Source organism: Mytilus trossulus, unplaced genomic scaffold (genome assembly GCF_036588685.1).
Source record: "Mytilus trossulus isolate FHL-02 unplaced genomic scaffold, PNRI_Mtr1.1.1.hap1 h1tg000244l__unscaffolded, whole genome shotgun sequence".
In the NCBI taxonomy this organism is placed as follows: domain Eukaryota; kingdom Metazoa; phylum Mollusca; class Bivalvia; order Mytilida; family Mytilidae; genus Mytilus; species Mytilus trossulus.
This window is the reverse complement of record NW_026963317.1, coordinates 3,948,463-3,966,044: the sequence shown is the minus strand read 5'-3', so window position 1 is coordinate 3,966,044 and position 17,582 is coordinate 3,948,463. Positions and strand designations below refer to the sequence as shown.

The 17,582-nt window shown below is 31.6% G+C and overlaps 1 protein-coding gene across 2 annotated transcripts in view; it reads left to right on the top strand.

Annotated features, from left to right (window-relative positions):
- The window catches only part of LOC134701421 (microfibril-associated glycoprotein 4-like), a 178,174-nt gene that overhangs the window by 42,588 nt on the left and 118,004 nt on the right, over nt 1-17,582 (top strand). The window lies entirely within an intron of this gene.

Genomic DNA, 17,582 nt, shown 5'->3' with positions numbered 1-17,582 from the left:
AAACGTCAACAGAATTTGAATACGCAACGTCATTTGCAAGACATGTTTACGGCCGCAACGTCAACTGCTCATCAAATTCCCGACTTGGTTTTAGGTATTTTCCGAGAAAATGGTACCTCAAACCTGGTTTTATAGTTAACTTAATATCCCAATTGTAAGATATTTGTTTATACTTCCGTGAACGACCCGACCCATGCATGAATGGAATCTATTATCATTTGAAAGTTTGGTCTTCAATTGATGTAATGTGGCTCTCTAACTTTAGGACTGAGATATTTCCTTCCGCAGATGTTCATGCTGAGTTATATTCAGATGACCGGTAATCACATGTTAGATGGGTTGTAAATATATGGCATGTGGGAAAAGTCATATGTCGGAAGCCTATTAAAGTATTTTTTTCAAATCAAAGTCTTACAATGCTTTTTTATACGTTTGCAAGTAAAGCGGATGTTATATATTTGTGATGAGACCTTTGCAGATGCTAATAGCATCGATGCCTTTATTTAAAAACTGAATTGAAAGGAATTGCCTATTTAAGTTCATTTGGTCATGGTAATCAACTATTCATGATTATACAATAAAAAAAGATGTTTAATGCAAAATGTAGGTAAAACAACGTTACTGTAACGAAGTTTTTAAGTATTTCAACCAGGGGAATTGAAATGAATTTGAAATGGTTCGTTTTTCGAATAAAGAGTTACTGGATTAGACGCTCCAAACGATACATTTTCTTATAAAGCAATATTTAGCAGTTGGCACTCATCCAAGTAAATTTCACCAAATGATTTATGAAAGGTTTCAGAATCTGCCGTGGTTTATCAAATGGGAGCAGGAATTCCTGTTAATTCACCGCCATCAGTCGTGAAAATGAGACTATAAACATTTCCATTTCTATTTACTTGAAGTATTCTGCATTTTCATATTTGACATTAACTTTGATTTTTTCGAAAAACTAAGGATTTTCTTATCCAAGGCATGGATTACCTTAGCCGTATTTGTCACAACTTTTTGAAATTTTGGATCCTTAATGCTCTTCAACTTTGTTATTGTTTGGCTTTATACATAATTTGTTTTGAGCGTCACTGGTGAGTCTTATGTAGACGAAACGCGCGTCGGACTACTATTAAAATTATAATCCTGGTACCTTTGATAACTAATTAAACAGATAAAATTAAATGTCTTATATCAAAGAACTATTATTTGTTGAAAATAATTTCAATGAGCAAAAACCATATGTTTTGGTAGGAACTTTCTACACTTACAAGAATAGACAGTCTCTGGTTAAGGACCTTATCAATAGCATGTAAAACAGATTATAGTTGAAACATATTGTATTTGGTAAAGTACAAATTGGATAAGACACAAGTCAAACAGACTTATGACGTCTTCTCCATTTAAACAATTCACTAAACAATTCAAAATTTGGTGACTCATGTAGAACGCATCTATCCCATCGAACTTAAGATAAAGGATACTACAGATACAGTTAAGTCGGCTTCATATCTTGACTTACATCTAGAAATTGACATGATGGTCGGTTGAAAACAAAACTTTACGACAAAGGAGATGATTTCAGCTTTCCAATTGTGAACTTTCCATTTCTTAGTAGCAACATTTCAGCAGCACCTGCATACGAGGTATATATCTCCCAATTGATACGATATTCCCGTGCTTGCATTTCCTATCATGATTTTCTTGAAAGAGGGTTGCTGCTTACAAGGAAGCTATTAAAACAAAAGTTCCAAATGGTGAAGTTGAAATCTCCCCTTCGTAAATTTTACGGACGCCATCACGAGTTGGTTGACCGTTATGGAATAACCGTTTTACAAATGATATCGGATATTTTCCTTACGTCGTAACTACAATCCCCTACCCTTTTATGAATGTGACCTACCGAATTAGACCTGTATACCGGATTTGTAATCACATAAGCAACACGAAGGGTGCCACATGTGTAGCAGGATATGCTTACCCTTCCGGAGCACCTGAGATCACCCCTTGTTTTTGGTAGGATTCGTGTTGTTTATTCTTTGGTTTTCTATGTTGTGGCATGTGTACTATTGTTTTTCTGTTTGTCTTTTTTCATTTCTAGCCATGGCGGTGTCAGTTTGTTTTAGATTTATGAGTTTGACTGTTTTTTTGGTATCTTTCGTCCCTCTTTTTTAACATTTATAGTAATTTAATACAAAATATATTTATGAACATGCATGTATAGAATGGTTTATTTATTTAAGATACATATGGATTTGTGTAAAAAGACAGAAAAGTGAAGAAAGAAAGAAAACAATAATACAGAATTCGAAAAAGAAATATATATATATAAAAAAAAATGAATATTTAGAAAACAAAAACAAAAATTAATTACAAATTAAACAAACAAAAATACAAAAAAGCAAGGAAAAAAAAGGGAAGACTTTTACTATCTAGACAATAAGAAATCTTTCCGAACTTTTAATAAACTCGTAGACATTTTTGAAAATAGTTTGGTTTTGCTCTATAGAAAGAAGACACCTACCCGAGGTTAGTAGTTCTATGTTGATTTTACAATCATTTTGAAGCCAGTGCAGACTTTCAAACAATTTATTACTTATGTCTATATAATATACATTTAAAAATAGAAATGATAGGAATCTTCATGATTAACACCACAGCGGCAAGAAGGATCAGAAATAATATTGACCCTATATACATGTAGATCATAGTTTAAGGATGATGAAAAACAAAGTTGGGTTAGAATGATATTCAGTTTTTCGAATTCCAAACTCATATTGCTTCGGTACAAATATGTTACTTTGAGAGTAAAGTTCTTTTAGTTCAGTTTTAAATTTATTTATTGATTCCGCATCACGAGTTGAATCATAGAGATTATTCCAAAGACGTATGATTGATGGAATAAATAAAGCATTGGTCAATGCTAGCTGTATATAGTCAGCAGAGTGGAATAATGATGTCATTTCCATTGCGCAGAGGATAGACCGTCATACTTTGAATTTTTGGGGGAATAAAATTGTCAAATATTCTAGAACATTTTTCTTTTTTTGGAATATTATAAAATATTTATTTTTTTCTTCTCTCGCTTCTTTCAGCTAATGGTTCCCATCAAAGTTCTTCATAAATAACCCTTGAGCTTGTGAATATAGGTAACCCCGTCATTATTCTAGTAGATTGAAGCTGTCATTGCTCCAGTTTATTAATATTACCTACAACAATATTATCACAAACTTCACTGGAATACTCAAATAAAGGTCTTATGAAAAATAAATCGAGTTTTACAAAAAAAAAATCTGCTCAGTTCATATTTCAACTTCCTCGGCATATTTATATGTTTAGATGTGCTTAAGATAATATTATCAACGTAGACATTCCATTCAGCATCATTGATTGCTAGATGTAATCCCTAAATGTTTATAAATATTTGTAAAAGGTGTATTTTTATCATTGAATATAAAGTTCATTTCTGGGATTTCAACAAAGGAAAATAACATAATTTCTGTTTTGTCAAGATTAAAAGACATTAACCACTTTTTGGACCATTCGTTCAGCTTTTCCAGATCATGGTTTAGCACAGTTTCTATCTTCAATGCATCACGATCCGAACAGCTGAACGACGTGTCATCTGCAAAGAGTCGACACAAAGAAATAAGTCTTTCTGCAATATCATTAATATATGTTATGAAACGTAAGGGCCCAAGGACCGACCCTTGAAGAACTCCAGCTGAAATACTGCAAAGTTTTGAAGAAGATTGCTTGATAACCCCTCTTTGTTTTCCATCACTTAGGTATCTTCTAACCCATTTTAACATATTTCTATTTATACCATAAGCCTTCATTTAATGTAATAAACCATCATGCCAAACTTTATTAAACAGGTCGAGAACTCTAGATTTTCTGACGTCAGAATATATTTGCATAGTAATTTCCAAAACACACGGCCAATATGGCCTTGAAAAACTGACCAATCGACTCAATGAACTACTGTAACAATGCATTGTGGGCTACTACGAGTAAACTACAGTACTACTTAAAACACGTGGAATTAGTGGGAAAACAGTCAACTAATATATTGTCTGGGACTCTCATTACCAAAGTTTTTATTCTGCAAATATATTTAATGTAAAATATATAACGTAATCTTCAATTTGCATGCGCAGATTAAAAACATACTGTTTAGTGGCTTTACGATTCGACTTTCTTTTTCGCCTTGCAAAAGTAGTTGAACCGGTTTTGTGCATTGTTATGAATTGAACCTGCATTATTTCACGACATGACACAGTGAAATATCCAATGAAGTAACCACTGTCCAGTAAGAAAATTATTTGCGCTCTTTTAAACCTGTATATACGGGGCGCCGAATGGGACTCTTGTGGTTTTGTACAAAATTCAATTCTGTCATAACAAAATCATTTTTGTCTTACAAAACTATGTGCTACAGACTTGTTTTGTGAGAACTTCAATTTTGTGATGACAAAATTCATTTGTGTAGACAAAATTCATTTTTGTCATGACAAAATTCATTTTTGTAGACAAAATTCATATTTGTCATGACAAAAGTCCATTTTGTCTTAAAGGTATGCAAATATAAACATATTTGCATACAAAATTGACTTTTGTTACCTGATATGGAAATTAAATCACAAAAGTCAATTGTGTACGGTAAGATTCAATTTTGTGAGACAAAATTGACTTTTGTGAAACAAAATTAACTTTTGTGAGACAAAATTGACTTTTGTGAGACAAAATTGACTTTTGTCATTTTTGTTGAGACAAAAGTCAATTTTGTTAATTTTGTTGAGACAAAAGTCAATTTTGTAAATTTTGTTGAGACAAAAGTCAATTTTGTCAATTTTGTTGAGACAAAAGTCAATTTTGTAAATTTTGTTGAGACAAAAGTCAATTTTGTTGAGACAAAAGTCAATTTTGTTGAGACAAAAGTTAATTTTGTTGAGACAAAAGTTAATTTTGTCAATTTTGTTGAGACAAAAGTCAATTTTGTGACGACAAAATTCATTTTTGTGATGACAAAATTCAATTTTGTAACAACAAAATTGACTTTTATGAGACAAAATTGACTTTCGTGAGACAAAATTGACTTTCGTGAGACAAAATTCAATTTTGTTAATTTTGTTGAGACAAAATTCAATTTTGTTAATTTTGTTGAGACAAAATTCAATTTTGTTAATTTTGTTGAGACAAAATTCAATTTTGTCAATTTTGTTGAGACAAAGTTCAATTTTGTCAATTTTGTTGAGACAAAAGTCAATTTTGTCAATTTTGTCTCACAAAAGTCAATTTTGTGTAACAAAACTCAATTCTGTGTAACAAAAGTAATTTTTGTGGAACAAAAGTCAATTTTGTGTAACAAAAGTCGATTTTGTATGCAAATTAGTTCACAGAAACCAAACTAAACTAATTTAAATACAAAATTGACTTTTGTCGCTCAATTTTCAAATTAGGTAACAAAAGTCAAGTCTGTGTAACAAAAATGAATTTTGTCATGACAAAAGTGACTTTTGTCCGCTGATAGATAATTTTGTATGACAAAATTTCAAATTTGTAGTATGATACAAATTTTGTTAAACTGAACTCATTTTTGTTGAATAAAAGTCACTTTTGTCCGTACAAAATTGCCGAATGGGACTCTTGTGGTTTTGTACAAAATTCAATTCTGTCATAACAAAATCATTTTTGTCTTACAAAACTATGTGCTACAGACTTGTTTTGTGAGAACTTCAATTTTGTGATGACAAAATTCATTTGTGTAGACAAAATTCATTTTTGTAGACAAAATTCATATTTGTCATGACAAAAGTCAATTTTGTCTTAAAGGTATGCAAATATAAACATATTTGCATACAAAATTGACTTTTGTTACCTGATATGGAAATTAAATCACAAAAGTCAATTGTGTACGGTAAGATGTGAAACAAAATTAACTTTTGTGAGACAAAATTGACTTTTGTGAGACAAAATTGACTTTTGTGAGACAAAATTCAATTTTGTCATTTTTGTTGAGACAAAATTCAATTTTGTCATTTTTGTTGAGACAAAATTCAATTTTGTCATTTTTGTTGACAAGTCAATTTTGTTAATTTTGTTGAGACAAAAGTCAATTTTGTAAATTTTGTTGAGACAAAAGTCAATTTTGTTAATTTTGTTGAGACAAAAGTCAATTTTGTCAATTTTGTTGAGACAAAAGTCAATTTTGTGATGACAAAATTCAATTTTGTAACAACAAAATTGACTTTTATAAGACAAAATTGACTTTCGTGAGACAAAAATCAATTTTGTTGAGACAAAATTCAATTTTGTTAATTTTGTTAAGACAATATTCAATTTTGATGAGACAAAATTCAATTTTGTCAATTTTGTTGAGACAAAATTCAATTTTGTTAATTTTGTTGAGACAAAATTCAATTTTGTTAATTTTGTTGAGACAAAATTCAATTTTGTCAATTTTGTTGAGACAAAATTCAATTTTGTCAATTTTGTTGAGACAAAAGTCAATTTTGTGTAACAAAAGTCAATTTTGTGTAACAAAAGTCAATTTTGTGTAACAAAAGTAATTTTTGTGTAACAAAAGTAATTTTTGTGTAACAAAAGTAATTTTTGTGTAACAAAAGTCAATTTTGTGTAACAAAAGTCAATTTTGTGTAACAAAAGTCGATTTTGTGTAACAAAAGTCGATTTTGTATGCAAATTAGTTCACAGAAACCAAACTAAACTAATTTAAATACAAAATTGACTTTTGTCGCTCAATTTTCAAATTAGGTAACAAAAGTCAAGTCTGTGTAACAAAAATGAATTTTGTCATGACAAAAGCACTTTTGTCCGCTGATAGATAATTTTGTATGACAAAATTTCAAATTTGTAGTATGATACAAATTTTGTTAAACTGAACTCATTTTTGTTGAACAAAAGTCACTTTTGTCCGTACAAAATTGAATTTTGAGTACAAAACCACAAGAGTCCCATTCGCCGCCCCGTAGTATAATGTCATTCCAAAATCATTTCTGCCTAGAAAAACACAAAAACTTTTATTGAACATGTTGAAACACTTCTTTCTGTACTGAATGTGTATTTTTTTTATCAGGACCTTAACTTATACTAAGAACATGATAATATTCAGTATGCTTAAAATAAGTGTTATGAAAGCGGCAGGGGCGGATCCAGCCATTTAAAAAAAAGGGGGCGTCCTTACCCTGGACAAAAGGGGAGGGAGTTCCAACTACATGTTCCATCAAAATGACCTGATCGTCCTAAAAAATTGGGTTCATCCCCTGTCCCCTGGATCCGCCACTGCAGCGGGTACGGTATATAGCTAAATAGATTTTTTTTTTATAGTTTCATCCATTGATAATATCAGTTTATTGCTAATTTTATCACAAACTATACCTCAGAGGGTTTTTTTTATCGTTCGGCTGCTGTCCTATTGACATATGTAAAATATCTCCAATATTAAAAGTCTCTGGATCATAGTGGGTGCCATATTACTTATTAATTTTTTTTCTAAAACGTGCTTTGTATATAGAAATAAGAAGATGAGGTATGAGTGCCGAATGAGACATCTTTCCAACGAAGACATAATTTAGTAAAGTAAGCAGTCATAGGTTCAATGCTGAAAAGAAAGTTATTAATGACCCAAAATTACTTGTGTAAAACAGTCCAAACAAAAAAAAAACCAAAATACGGCCAAATTAAATATATCAAAGGACAAGAATTCTATCCCATAAAAAAAAATATTGTATAGGAGGCTGTTTTTCAGTTGTTGCCATTTGTTAATGTGTTACATATTTGTTTTCCGCTCATTTTTTTTATGTAAAATATACAAGTTCAACTATGCCTATATTATTGTTTAAAGATGTCAATCTTATTTCCAAAGCTCGTATAAACAACTATACAAACAAAGCAAGCTAGCCAACCAAAGTTTTACTTTGCAGGTATAAGAAATCAGCTGTATTGATTTTATTCAACTTGGCAAATGTCCGAGCCCGTTAAAAACGAACAAACTGAAACTACAGTTGCTGACTTCACTACCTTCAAAACAAAGCTAAAGGGAACAATTTGGAAATCCCATATACTGAACTGTGCCCCCAAAAAAATATTTATAGATTTTGTTAACACTGCCATGTATGTAAATATTTCTTCGCCTTTTTACGAACACAAAATTCAAGGATCACAAATTTGCCTTTAATTATCTATACGAACATTGCTGTACTTGTGAATATCAGCACCGGCCATTATCGACGACTTACTTTACACCAGTAAGTTTGTCTCATGGGTAATTGTGTTTTTTCGCTGTTGTTTCGTTGCTTCTAGTGGACAAATACATGAAATCTCTGTGCCGTCATCAAACATGTCTATGGCTATATATCGGGTAATTCAAACCTTTTTTTCTTCGAATAGAAACAACTCTTCGTTAATCTGAGCGTACTTTGTATCACTAACTATAAATGAGGATACACAAAATGAAAATCTAAGCGAAATTGTGAATCCCGCATTGCACGAAAAAATGTGTTCTATTTCAGTACATAACACGTGTTCTTGGTTGATTGTAAACACGTAGTAGTCCATCATGCATTGTGACTCATTTAGTGGATTGGTCAAAAAACCTAGGTAAAAATAAATTGCGTCACACGTAAATAAACAATTACATGTGCGAGAACATATGTATGCTAATTTAAGCATTTCCATATAAGGTAGTGGTCCTGACCTGTTAAAGGCTTTGAAGAAATCGCAAAAATCAAAACAACTTATCTCTTTCTTATCAAGTGAGTTCAATATGCAATTATATATTTCTAACTCTTGATGAACCGTTGAACATTTAGGAAGAAAACTCGATTGGTACTCATAAATTAACTTATTTCTTTGTAAGTGGTTGTAAACATATTTATATATAACACGTTCCATGACTTTGCCTATGCAACTAATGAGTGATATAGGTCTATAATTGGAAGGTAATGAACTATCCTCCTTTTTAAATAAGGCTAAATCATTTGCAATTTTCCAGCTGGATGAATACTTGCACTGCTGCAAGGATTTATTAAATATTATACATAATAGATTTGATTTTTTTCCTGACAAATTTTAAGCATATTATGACTAATGACACCCGGGCCTGATGCTTTTTTAGGATTTATAGTTTTTATAATGTCAACAATTCCATAGTACTAACGGAATTTCAATTCTATTATGTATAATATTTAATAACATTCAATAAATTGTTAGTTTTTTGTCGAAATCGGGTAATTGGGCATCAACTTCTGCTAGCGAGGAAATAAAGCAAAAATACTTATTAAGAGTGTCGTATTTCTCGTCGTCTCCATCGGCGAACTCCTCCTTCATCAGTAAAAAATATTTTTTAATGGGGGTATGTTATTAGAACCTCTATTTGGCTTAATCAGCATCTTCATAATTTTCCAAAAAGTCTTAGAATCGGAAGCGTTATCTTGTATGATATTTTCCAAGTTTTTCTTAAAATTTTCTTTCGCTTCTTTTTCATATTATTCACTTTATTCCTCTGTTTCTTATATTAATTAATATCCGTTTTTTTTAAAGATTTTATTGAATTTTTTTCGTAATCTATCCCTTATTCGAATTGCTTTTCTGATATTACTGTTAAACCAGTGTTTGTCATTGCCATGTATAGTTACTATTTTAGTTGGAATGCTCTCTCTCTTGCAATGTTGAGGATTTTTTCAATATAGTGACCATTTTGTCTACTTCGTCAGCTTTGGAAAAAAGTTCATACAGAAAATATATATTTAAAGAAATTTCTGCTGCGATAAATATGTCAAAAACACGAAAGTAATTGTCAGCTGGGATAACGAAATTACGAAATAGAAGAAGGTAGCTAGAATAGAATTATCATTCATAAAATATATCGGTTATCCCCTTGCATTAATACTTATGTAAAGGCTAATTAAAGAATCAATTGCAAAATATAGATAATACTCATCGAATGACCGAGCAATATATTAAGTCACGAATACATGCATGAGTTTAATTAAATTATTAATGTTCTTCGGTCACGTGTTGATTATTTCATGGTATTTGATTTTTTTTTTCAGTTTTTTTATTATATAAATCGTTTGTATTTTTTCAAATTAAAGTATAAATTACAAGGACCTGTTTCCTTTTCTGCGCATTCTCAATTCGTTTTGATGCAATGTCATCAACACCAATTGTTGTATGGCATTAGAGGAGCGAAAATTTCGATGTTTCCTTAACTGGGCAATAACGGCATTTCATTGCATCCAATGTAATAATGCATACTTAAAGGTACACACTGTCATATTATCAGATCAATATTTACCTTCAAATGAACTTATTGTATAGATTGGGTGATCCTTGTCTCAAACATCTTCACTTGAGTCAAAAAATCATATTACTTAGGAATACTTTCTACGTGTGTCGAGAGAAGAATAACCATGTCTAGTAAGTAAATAATTTGTTATATTAACATATGTGAAAATGTACAAATTATTAAAAATACTATATACAAGGAATAAAAATACTCCTTATGGACCAAATATTGAAATAACAATTACATAATAATATGTTTAATGTGGTACCTAACACTACAGGGAGATAACTCTGTAAAATCAACTAAACGTTTTTTTATAAAATTACGATGTGTTGTTAAGGGAATATTAAGCTTCTCAATGATTAAAATGAGTGTTTGTCAAACTGCTATATAACCAGTGTAATTTTTCTAATAAAACGGTTGGTTCAAAACTTTTAATTTTTTTATATTTTTGTCAAAGGGTCAAAGTAAATACTTTGTCAAAATTTTAAGAAAATTAAACGAGCCAAATTAATTTTAGTTCAAGTGATGGGTACCACCTTAAATATCATGTCATTTCTGCATTATTAACACATATATTCTTTTTAACCTCATGTTTACCTTGCAAAATTTGATTTATGATGCTTGCAAAGGTCAAATAAAATGTCCTACATTATGGAATAAAACAAAACTTGAGCGGAAGCACCAAGTGCGTCTTTCAAACACAATCATTTAAGGTTGAATTTCAACAATCATATTTAAGTGTTAGTCTACCTAAGAATCAGGCAGTGGTAAAAACATGACAAACAAAAACCCATTCAGTTGACATTAGTTTATGTTCAAAATGTATAATGATGCAAAAATATATCATTCGTTGCCTTGTTCTGATCTGGTAATTGGAGATAAAATTTGGTTACAATGCACTAGAAATTAATAAATAAGGGGAGCTTAATCTGTGATTTGCTATCATTCTAACCAAAGTTTATCTAAAGATTTCTAAAGTTACCTGACACGCAGACACTTAAGACCTACCATTTCGAACCCAGGATGAGTGTTTCTTCAAAAAAGGATGGCTGGGTGGGTGGTTTTTTTCAGCCATGTTTTGATTTTTATAACAATTGCCTGATTCTTACAAAGACTGGCACTTAATGTTTGCAGAACTATATTTATGCATACAACTGGTGCATCATTTCTGTGTAATTGAAGTAGAGTCGGAAAGCATATTCAAAGAAACAGTTCTTCACATAAACATTCACAGAGGAGACCACCTTAATGAGGTAACTTGTTCTTAAAAAGAAATACAATGTGTAGTTTAATATCTCAGCCCAAAATCATTATTGTAAAAATATTTTATTTTATTGTTTAACATTGCCAGACAGTCACAGTATTCTTTAAATTTGTATAATCTCTCTCTCACACACACACACACACACATACACAACTTTCTATTGAACTCTCCCGTTAAAACGATTTGTTCAAAAACATAGTTGTTTGAAAAGGTAGATAACGGAAAATTGTATCATAAGGAATACGTGCAACACTCTCGAAATATGTAAATAGAATTAACTTTAAATATTGAATTTTACATGATTTTTCATTTTCACCTTTCGATAATCACTTTTTGAATTGTCAGTTTAACAAGGGCTTTTTAAACTTATCACAATAATTCATTATTACAAGACAAAAAAAATTATATACGAGGTTTGCGGCGCTGTTAACCCTGAAAGATATTAATTTATGTTTTGACAAAAATGAATAACACATTTGAAATCAAACGTTTGCATTTAAAACGATATTGAAAACAGCAAAAATATTTAAAATTCATGAAAAACTTTCCTGTAAATACCCCCCCCCCCCCTTCCCCCCCCCAAAAAAAGAATAAACCAACGAAAACCATCAAACTCCAAGGAAAATTCAAAGTGGAAGGTCTCTTCTCAAATGGCAAAATCAAAAGCTTAAGCACACCAATCAATATTCATAACTTGGTACAGGCATTTCTTTATGTAGCAAATGGTGGATTAATTATGGTATAAGAGCTAGCAAAACCTCTCACTTGTAAGATTCCATTATATATTGACAACAACGTGTGAAAAAAACAAACATACATAATTGGAAAAAATGTCAAAAAAGTAAGTTGATTTTTCAAGATTATATATCAGTATACGTCACAAAAATACGTCACTGTTTGTGGTTTGTGTGGTGATGTGCTGTTGTTAAATGAAGACGTCCTCTATTAACTATTTTTGGATTCTAATATGACGTTCTTCTTTAGCTTTGGATATAAAGCCATGTTCTAATTCGAATAGAACATGGGCTGCACGTGATTGACGTCACAATTGAAATTGCAACGTCAGATGAATTTTGAACAAAGCCAGAGATCAAAATGGACATTTTTATGGTGTTGCTCGCTAGGAAATTAAATAAAAACATTCTAAAAGTAAGTTTAAATGTTTTTGTTCTTTTTTTATTGATAATATTCCTATTAGAATCGAAATAATTCTATCATGCCATGCTCTATGCTCATTTTAACATGGGTAGGCATTATATTTGTAAACATTTAATACCTCGCTAACGCTCGGTATTAAGATATTAACAAATATAATGCCTTCCCATGTTAAAATGAGTATAGAGCATGGCATGAAAGAATTATTTCTTAATTCTAATAAATTCTATATATAACTTTAGGAATTATAGTTTAAATCTTGGTCTACATCTGAACTTTATTCTTACATACTTTTGATTTTTTAACGCTGTACTCTAACATTGTCTATGTAAATTTTAAAATTGTTTGTATGACCATTGAACGACAAATTTATGTGACGTATATAAATTTTCTGACGTCAGACACTCAAATCCATCAATGTGTGCGTAGATAGTAGATGTTTTAGTGTTCTTTTAAATTGTTCTTTTAAAATTGTTATACGATGATGACTGATGTACCCATATTTTGACTATTTTATTTATTGTGAATGTTTTTTTAACGCATCAATGTAAATATAACGGAATTTGACGAGACTGTTGTTAAAGTGAGAGGATTAGCGCTATAGAACCAGGTTTAACCCACCATTTTCTACATTTGAAAATGCCTGTACCAAGTCAGGAATATGACAGTTCTTGTCCATTCGTTTTTATGCGTTTTGTTATTTGATTTTGCCATGTGATTATGGACTTTCCGAATTGATTTTCCTCTAAGTTCATTATTTTTGTGACTTTACTTTTTATTATATGCTGCGGTTTATATGTGGAAATGTACTTTTATATTGTTCATTTATGCATTTCTCTGTGCTGAGTGTTTGTTTTTTTTCTGTATTTCTGGCAAGTAGTGTTGTCATCTAACATTGCCAGTTAAGAGGGGCATGGTTAGCCATAAAACGAGGTTCAACCAACCATTTTCTATAAATTCCTGTACCTAGTGAGGAATAAGGCAGTTATTATCAAATAGTCCGTTTCTAGGTTTGTTGGCGTTTGTTTCTTTTGCAATTCAGTGTTTCTGTGATTCCGTTGCTTTCCTTTTATAGTAATAAAATTTACGGTACCAATTTTCTTGCACCATGACACATTTCGACAATACATGTCTCTGCAGTGATGCCCGTGGCCAAAATATTTTAAATCAAAAACTATAGTTAGCAAATATGTTTTTTCAAACTTTTTATAACAAAAACTAAAAAAAAAAACAATTATGCAAAACTTTGACACTAAAATATATGAGGCACATTGATTGATAATGTTGAAGTAACTTAATCATACCCAAACAGTATGAGTTTTTATATTACAAGTTTTTCCTAAAAATCAATAAATTTGTAATGTTGTAACAAAAACCTTAGTCAAATCAATATTCATTTTCACAAAAACATGTTCTTAATTTTATCAGCGTTTTAGCCATTACTGTTTTAGGTTTTAAGCTTTAACAATCGTGGACAGACAAACTACCAAAGTGATCCTCCATTGTCTACCAGTACTTAATGAATGTTACTAACTGAATTTAAATATTTTTTTTACGATTATTTGATACAACATTATGTGAACATTGTCTTTTTCATAAAACAGGAACGGAAAATGCTTCAGACTATGAGGATCCAGCGAACCTACAAAATGACTATCATAAATTGTTTGAAAGATATGTAATTTTTCGTCTAAGATAATCTTAAATCCTGTAATATTCTGGTATAGAGCTTCACTGAACCAACATTAGTTGTCAAAATATGCATCTGGTATAGTGAAATTGGTATCGTTAATGATATTACATCCCCATGATCTATTCTTTTGTTAGTGTACTTTCAATCCCCAACCGTATCATAAGCCCAATAGCCAATACTTCGATACTGGCATGAGCATGCAGATATTGCTTAATCTAGGATTTTCTGTCAAAAGTTTTGAATTATTTTTCAATTCAGAAATGTATGTCGCTTGTCCGGCTTTGGATTTACCTTCGATCTTTTTTTCGTTGATCAGCTCTTCAACGTTTATAATAAGTTTTGATTTAGAAATATTGTGGCATCGAGCTTCATTGAAGAGACATCTGATATTCCTGGAACATCGGAATGGCGCACTGAAAGGGACCCCTAAAGATTCGTCCCTGGTATAACTATGATTATCAAATTTAAGTTGTAATAAACCCATACTAAAATGTGTCAAAAAATATTTTTTTAAAAGTCGAAATGCATCTGGAGCAATTAGATTGGTACCAATTATGCTACTATGTCCAATCGGTCTGTACCTCTACTGGTTGACTGAGATTTCCCGAGGTTATCAAGAGCCTGGTTTGCAGTACTTCGTTCCTGTCATAAAATACTGATATTGTTTTATTGTAATTTGCTGTTTGAAAATTTCGAAAACCATTGTAATTCAATCAAGGAATTTAACGTCACATGCATAGCTCTGCAAATTAAAGGTATGACAATTTTCTGTTCATATAATCTTTAAATCTTATAATGTAAATTCAATAAAACATTTAGAAATATTGGTCATGACTTTGTAAAAACAATTTCTATAGAAAAAAATAGGGTTTTTTTTGCCTATTTAAGAAAAGAGGGACGAGAGATACATAAGGGACAGTCAAACTCATAAATCTAAAACAAACTGACAACGCCATGACTAAAAATGAAAAAGACAAACAGACAAACAGACAAACAATAGTACACATGACACAACATAGAAACCCAAAGAATAAACAACACGAACCCCACCAAAAACTAGAAGTGATCTCAGGTGCTCCGGAAGGGTAATCAGATCCTGCTCCACATGTGGCACCCGTCGAGTTGTTAATGTGATATCAAATCCGGTAAATAGTCTAATTCGGTAGGTCACATTCATGAAAGGGAAGGATATTGTAGTTACGACGTAAGGAACATATCCGATATCATTTGTGATGGCGTCCGTAAAATTTACGAAGGGATGAATTCAACTGCACCATTTGAAAGTCTTGGTTTAATAGCTTCCTTGTGATCAGCAACTCAGTAAGAAAATCAAGATAGGAAATGCAAGCACGGGAATATCGTATCAATTGGGAGATATATACCCAGTATGCAGGTGCTGCTGGAATGTTGCTACTTAGAAATGGAAATTTCACAATTGGAAAGCTGAAATCATCTCTTTTGTCGTAAAGTTTTGTTTTGTTTTCAACCGACCCTCATTGTCAATTTCTAGATGTAAGTCAAGATATGAAGCTGACTGAACCGTATCTGTACTATCCTTTATCTCTAGTTCAATGGGATAGATGCGTTCCACATAGTCACCAAATTTTAAATTATTTAGTTAAAGAACATCATCTGTATATATAGCGGAAAGTAGAGTTAAAGGATATTGCTAACTTCTTATCTTTCTTCCTAAGAAGTTCCTGTGTCAAGTTTGCCTCATAATGATAAAGAAATAAGTCGACAAGTAGAAAGACACAGTTTGTTTCCATTGTAATGCCGAGACCATACTCGTTATCGACAAAATATTTTTATTTTTTTTTACTTAAATATAAATTGTTAATGAGGGTCGGCTGAAAACAACATTTTACGACCAAACATGATTTTAGCTTCCCAATTGTGAACTTTCCATTTTTATGTAGCACCATTCAAGCACCGCCTGCATATGGAGTATATATCTCTCATATGATATCATTTTCCAGAGCTTGCGTTTCCAAGTGAATGCCTGTGAAGCTATGAAATCGATAGTTCCCAGTGTAGAATTTTAAACAGTATATCTCCAAATTGATACGATAATCCCGGGCTTGTATTTCCTATCGTGATTTTCTTGATCGAGGGTTGCTGCTCACAAGAAAGATATTAAACCAAAAGTTCCAAATGGTGAAATAGAAATCATTCCTTCGTATATTTTACGGACGCCATCACGAGTTGGTTGACCGTTATGGAATAACCGTTTCACAGATGATATCGGATATGTTCCTTATGTCGTTACTACAATTCCCTTCCCTTTTCACGAATTTGACCTACCGAACTAGACTATTTACCAGATTTGTAATAAAGTTAGCATCACGACAGGTGCTATATTTGGATCAGGATCTGCTTACCCTTCCGGAGCATCCGAGATCACCCCGAATTTTTGCTTAGTCTTTAGTTTTCTATGTTTTGTCTTGTGTACTATTATTTGTCTGTTTGTCTTTTCATTTTTAGCCATGGCGTTGTCAGTTTATTTTCGATTTATGAATTTTACTTTTCTTTTGGTATCTTTCGCCCCCCCCCCCCCCTTTTATAGCGTCCTTTCTAAAATTGTACTGACGCCATCACGAGATGGAATATCTGTTTCACAGATGACGATGGAAATGTGCCATTCGGCGTAATCACAATCCCGTTCTTCTTTTTCACGATTGTGAACTACCAAATAAGACATATCACCGGGTTTGTATTTACATTATGTACTTTTTAAATAGTTTGTGCCACAGCAGTACCTACCTTCCCCCACAAGGTTGGTTTTGCGTTACTGGTTGATAAATATCCTGAACCCTAACAAAGCGAATTTAGTTTTTAATCTAGCTCAAAAGTCAGCTATTATTAAAGGACAATGTAATCAAAGTTTTCTTGGCTTCGGCACAGAAAATTATCAGTTATGCTTCCATAAATATCTACTTAATCTTTAAAATAATTTCATGCATCGACGAAAGTCAAAAGCCGATATTTGGCGTGTTTGGAAAACATGATTATCTTTGAAAGTTATATACCAAAGTTCCTTCTGAATTCAGATGAGGCTATAAATTTGAAAAACCGACCACTGCAATGTTTGATGTATGCCGACTACATTACTTTACTGTCACATTTTCAGCAAGAACTATCATTGTAAATAAGTTCACAGATAA